This window comes from Hyposmocoma kahamanoa, unplaced genomic scaffold, assembly GCF_003589595.1.
Source record: "Hyposmocoma kahamanoa isolate Upper Pololo Valley unplaced genomic scaffold, ASM358959v1 134, whole genome shotgun sequence".
In the NCBI taxonomy this organism is placed as follows: Eukaryota; Metazoa; Arthropoda; class Insecta; order Lepidoptera; family Cosmopterigidae; genus Hyposmocoma; species Hyposmocoma kahamanoa.
This window is the reverse complement of record NW_020653477.1, coordinates 1,221,391-1,227,483: the sequence shown is the minus strand read 5'-3', so window position 1 is coordinate 1,227,483 and position 6,093 is coordinate 1,221,391. Positions and strand designations below refer to the sequence as shown.

At 33.7% G+C, this 6,093-nt stretch overlaps 1 non-coding gene across 1 annotated transcript; it reads left to right on the top strand.

The window, feature by feature from the left end:
* The first annotated feature begins 269 nt into the window (after positions 1–269).
* Trnaa-ggc lies at positions 270–341 on the top strand. The gene has a single exon. It is a non-coding gene; the product is annotated as a tRNA-Ala (tRNA).
* Positions 342–6,093: the final 5,752 nt, after the last annotated feature.

The following is a 6,093-nucleotide window of genomic DNA, read 5'->3' as shown; positions in this document are numbered from 1 at the left end:
AGAAGACGTCGGTTCGAATCCGGCCGGATCGAAGAAATTTTTTCTGAGTGTTCGATCTTTGCGTTAATAATTATAACAAACTAGTGGAGTAATTTCACATAAAAATAAATTGAATATCAATTCAATAAAAATTTACCAAAAATAATAAAAGTAATGAAAGTTTTTCTTCACTCTAGTCAGCCGCAGGTAGCTGTAAAGGTACCGGCAAAAGTCGTTAAAAAGGTTAAAAATAAAGATCTGTAACAGGCACATCGAAAAATTCGTTGGGTCGCTCCGTAGCTTAGTTGGGAGAGCGTCGGACTGGCATGCTGAAGACGCTGGTTCGAATCCAGCTGGATCGAATGAACTCTGTGATGAATCTTTGTACTAATAATTATAACAAGTTTTTGTTATACTATCTGACACTTTTTTTATCTATATTTAGTAGTAATGACAAAAATAAATAGATTTAATTAGATCGCTCTAAATTCTATGCAGCACGGGGATGGGAGGCCTCACGAAAGACGCTTGCGGGTTTGAACTTATCTTTTTTTTAAATCCATTTATGTTTGTCATTACTTATTCATATTTTGTCATTTGTTGTCATTACTGACAGCATGATATTGAAAGGAAGCGTAGAGCGATGGCTATGAAAGGAAATACGCTGACCCGTAGATTCACTCAATGTACAAAAGCGGTGACAGTTACGTTTTTTAAAGCTTTTTGTCAGTCAATGTACTCGAGTGGTCTATGGAAAAAAGGTTTCGTCCCTGCTAAAGAGAGTGCGTGACAGTGGCAATGGCATCCTGAAGACGTTTACCCATCGTTTTGACTGTACAATTAGTCAAATTAAGTAATAATTTGTGCATTTTCATAATTTTAATATTTTAATTTTTGTAGTTCAATATTTTAATTTTTTTTTTCATTTTCAAAATTAATTTAATCATATTAACATAGTTCTAAGGTTTTCTTTTGTAGCTAACACTATTATCTTATGGGCTATGGCCTGAAATAAATGGTTTATTATTATTATTATTTTGTATGAAAGTAAAATATAATGAATTATCAAAAGTCACAGAACAATAGTTGTTGTTTACGATGTTAGTAACGTAATCCTGTAAGGTGGTTAGTATTTTCAAAATAACAATGTATTAAATAGCTAACTTAAAAAAACCTATATTCTGAATCCTTCAATACTTAAACTTTCTTTACAACAAAGTAGAAAACATACAATAATTTCACAGAAAATCATAAACCGTAAAGCAATCCGTTTACAGAACAAACTAATTGGAGTAGATAAAATTCGCATAAATTCTTTATAGGCCACGGATTAATGAATGCTCGTTAATTTTCTGCTTATTCTCTGAGCAACGATAGACACCGGAGCCATTGACCAGCAATATTGAATATCGGCTAGGGTTGGAGATAAGTGATGAGCGATTTGGTTGATCAATCAAAATTTCACCAATTTCTGTCAGCAAAGTTGATGCTCACCGTACTCATTGAAGATCTAGATCACAAATAGGTTTTCATAAAAATAATCATTAATAAAATAAAAAGCAATGGTCGAGTGATATAGAAATGTTACATTATATCAATATAGTATGTTAATGTTACGTTAATATAGTAATGAGAATGACGGCCTCTGTGGTCGACTGGCTTGCACTGCGGCTTTCATGGTGGCGCCATCTCTTAGCCATCCCCGGCCGGGTCGGTGTAGAAGATTAACTTTTCTGTATTGTCTCGGGTCTAGATGTTTGTGGTAGCCACTTACTTTGGGATCAAAGCAAGTTATCTGATGTTGTCTAATATTTATTTATAATTTGCTGCTAGTATCGCCATTGTACGAACTGCTTGTCTCGTACAGTAATATGTCTGGTAATATCAGCAAGATGATGCAGTGAGATGTCAAAGATACTGTAGAAATAATACTCGACCGATACCACGGAGTAACTTTATTGTACTGAAAATTATAATTTATACATTATGCACGTGCCCAACGGTGCGACGTTGCACATTGTCAGTTGCACAATAATGTACGTTAACCCGTAGAGCCATCTTTCATCTCCTAAAGGTTTTTTGAATATAAAAAGGCTCTTAAAACTAACGAGCTGGCTTTCTTCCATTACTATAATTATATGTACATAATATATTATATTCCGAAAGTTAAAGTTCAGCTCAATGGATGAATCCACTAATCAGTCAATCGGATAGTTAAGAAAACAATGCTCTGACAAATACGGTTATGTGACGTTGATTACCAACATTAATTATGCAACCATGCCATTATTATAATGTGACTGCCCCAAATAGATAACTAATAGGACCGAAATTGGTCTCTAATGCTTCTCTTTGGTATGAAATTTCGTCATTGTCTTTAATTGGATTGATCAATCACAAAATTCACTGGACTGTCACTAGAGACAGAGCTTATAGCACAATAAATTGCTGAACATCAAGGTCACCTTTGATCTCAAGAATTAGCCCATTCATTTTTAATTAGTTTCTGATCTATTTTACAATATCTTTTCCGATATCGTTCAAAATTTCAAAGGGTTCGATTTATTTATTTTATCTAAAACTTTTTATATACGTCTCTTTTTATAAAAAAAAGTTATTCTTTCTTGAACTCAAGCATTTATAAAGTCGTTCAGTCTTGCGTTTCTGCAAATTTATTATTTTTACTTAGTCACTTTTATCACAAGGGTCCGTACAACTCTGTCCGGTCCGGTGTAATTGCCATGCATTACAATTAAGAGTAAATTTGTATTTGTATGCCAGTTAAGCACAACATTTCACAGACAGAAGTCCATAGAAATTTACATTTATGAAAATTTAAATTATGTTAAGAAGAACAGTATTAATATATTTTATGAAAAATAGTAACAAAACATAACATTACTACGAGGAACAAACACAAACTGGCTGTTTGACAGTCATTATAGTAGTGAGATTCCGGTTGATTATCAAAATTTGCTATTTACGACATCTAAAACAATAGTGGAACAAAAACTTTACACTAAAGGTGTAAACGCACCTTCTGCGTACTTGGATGACAAAATTCGTGACCCGTTTAGATTTTGCAGGTTCAAGACAACCTGCCAATAAGAAGTGACGGGACGAACTAGTTGTGCGCCTGTAAGCGACACGTCTATCCATATCAATTGCAGTACCAAATAGAGCTTTAAATCTTAAAGATCATAGAAGATCATGCCAATGTGCCCGTCACACAGAGACATAAATTAAAAAGTCCCATGTACCTGTAATTTCATCAGACTGAAACGCAGTAACGCTCACATTACTGCTTGTCAAAGCGCAGTACTTCCCTGGACCAACTCTTTTACAAGGAGCTCTACTGCTGCTGGTTGTAATTGTTGAGGTTATGTTTGTAACTGAAAACAAAGTATTACCTATACCACAAAACTGTCCAAGCACAAGTTTTACTTACTTCCAGTCTTTCAACTTGGCCATTCTGAAGCATCTAATTAGTAAGTTGTCCCACTTAAACTCCGCCCTTGCAAATGCTTTGGAAAATCACAATATACGCAGTGTAACAGTAATTATACAGCGATTTGCGTAAACGCAAACTAATATTTATTAGGAGTTAACAGATTTGTTGTCTGTCATAGATTACGGCGGTGTTGTACACAGAGACTATAAAAAAACTGTGCGGAAGATTTGAAAAGGTTTTCCAAGTAGTCTTCTAAATTTAAAATTATATCGTTATTCATTTGTTTCGTTTTGGTTAATTATTATATTCGCTTTGAAATCAATCATGGACGCTACACTTGGTTTTTATTAGCATTAAGCGGAAGGAAATGTCATTCGGTCATTTTTGAAGCAAAGCATTTAGATAAATACCGTGAAACAAAATTCCCAAACATATTTACTACCTTTATGTATTTATTACGTTTTCTTGTTCGTGGGACTCAATATTATAAATCAAATGAAAAATGTCTATCGTTACATACATATAATCTATTTCAAAGGCTTGCACTATAAAAAACTTAAAGAAACAGATCTTATTATAAAATAACGTATTATTATTTAATGTAATATTTGGAAATGTCATTTATCATAAATTCTGACGATTTCCTTTACTGTAATTTTTTGATTGAAAATAAAAATGTTGTCGATCACTGCTTCTTTGTTTCATTTTTTTTTTCAATCTAAAAACATGAAGAAAGCTTGAATAAAACAAGCACTAACGTGACGCTCTGGGCACTTATTAAAATGTTAACGACGCATTTAAGGAGACACAACACACGAACGCCACTATGCGCTTTTGATTTACCCGATTACGTAGTGTACTTTACACGTTTTGCGTATGTACAGTCAACAGAAAGTAAAACTTTAAACTTTCTTATCGCAAGTGGCATAAAGTTGTATTTAAATGTTAAGTGTCAAACTTGATGAGTTCTTAAACCTATACATACTGAGTGCAGTGTAGGTTCGTTTAAATAGAACGTAGGTACAGTTCTTTTGTAAGTTCGTATTTAACGAGTCTGAAATTTACAACACTTACTTCTACTATGTTTATTATTACTACGAAATTACTTAGTTAACGTATTTACTCGTGTTCTGTATCTGCCTGTACTATTAAATCTAAAGTCTGTTCCAATCCAGAAAATGCCAGAAAAATTCTAAAGCAACACTCAATAAATGGAATAAGTAACACTTTCACGTATATTTTGAAAATTTCGACTTGACATCTCATCATTTTTCCAGCAATTTTCATTTGAAGAACAAATTAAAATCTTATTTGAAACATGATAGTTCAACAGTGAATAATCAAATATAGATTTATGAACAGTCTATGGTTGCATAGGGCTGGCTGTACGGAAATAACTCATTCGGTTTATTCAATTAAAGTTTTTGTAATCGATTAGTGAATCGAAAATTTTATCACAATCGAACTAATATCTAAGTGTAAGATTTGAAGGAGGATTTAAAATTAGATTCCGGAAATCTTAAATTTCCTTTTATAGGTTATGTAAGAAAGAATTTCTAATCTCATGTATGAAATATCATCACTCTGTATTGAATCACATATTTTTTATTATAATCGGCAGCGAAATCAATGATTCAATGAAACAAATCAATTCATTCAATTAATTAATCGATTTCTGGTTGGCAGTACAGTCGGCCATCACTAAACTGTCTATGATCGAGTCAATGATCTGTTTGTTTACTTTTCTGGTACAATAGATTGGAACAGACTATATAACGGTATCTAATGTCCCGCTTACTGACTGGAACGAAACTGGCTGCGTTGCATCGTCGGGTTGACGTTGGTAATCAGTGTCGCTGTAGAAATCCAACTTTTGCTTGAAATGATATAATGTATTCTATCATTCATTCATACTGATAATCTTCTTTATGGCATCTCATTCATTCCTCACACACCACCTTATCTTAACGAGCGATTTAAATTCGCCTATCAGTCCAACCCCCGACCTCTGTGCTCATCTTCAACTCTCCAACTTAAGATGCCCTTGCATACCTCCCAGTAGTTACGACAAGTCCTTTATTGTTCAGGCTATACGTTTGTGGAAAGCTCTACCATTGTCCATTCAACAAGCGAAATCATGGCATCTTTTCAAAAATATGGTAAAAGATATTAATGTTTCATAATTATATTTTATTATGAAATTAACTTTTTTTTAGATATGCGATTAGACCGCCCATAGTACCACCGCTTATTTCTTTTTATTTTTATTGTTGTATTTGTATCCATTTTGGTGTAAAATAAAGAATTATTGTATTGTATTGTAGTTTTGTTGCTGATGACGTTATAATATAAACAAACAAGACTGTGCCATCTTCCTGCCCAGTTGAAGACTCACACCCGCACTGCTGCCATCGTAGTGAAGGAAGGAACGCGTGAGGACTTCAGTATAATTTTAACCAGGATAGCACAGCCAAAGAATTACTAGCGCAGTAAATACAGTCCACCTACAGCCGCGTGGTTCGGCCTCCTTACGCCACAACTAGTAATAAAGTTGCTTGTTTACTAAGTAATGATGTTATACTGTGTATTTACCACTTCCGCTAACTAGATCCGGTTACAACTCGGACAGTTTAATTCTTCGGTTTAACTCTAAGAATATACTG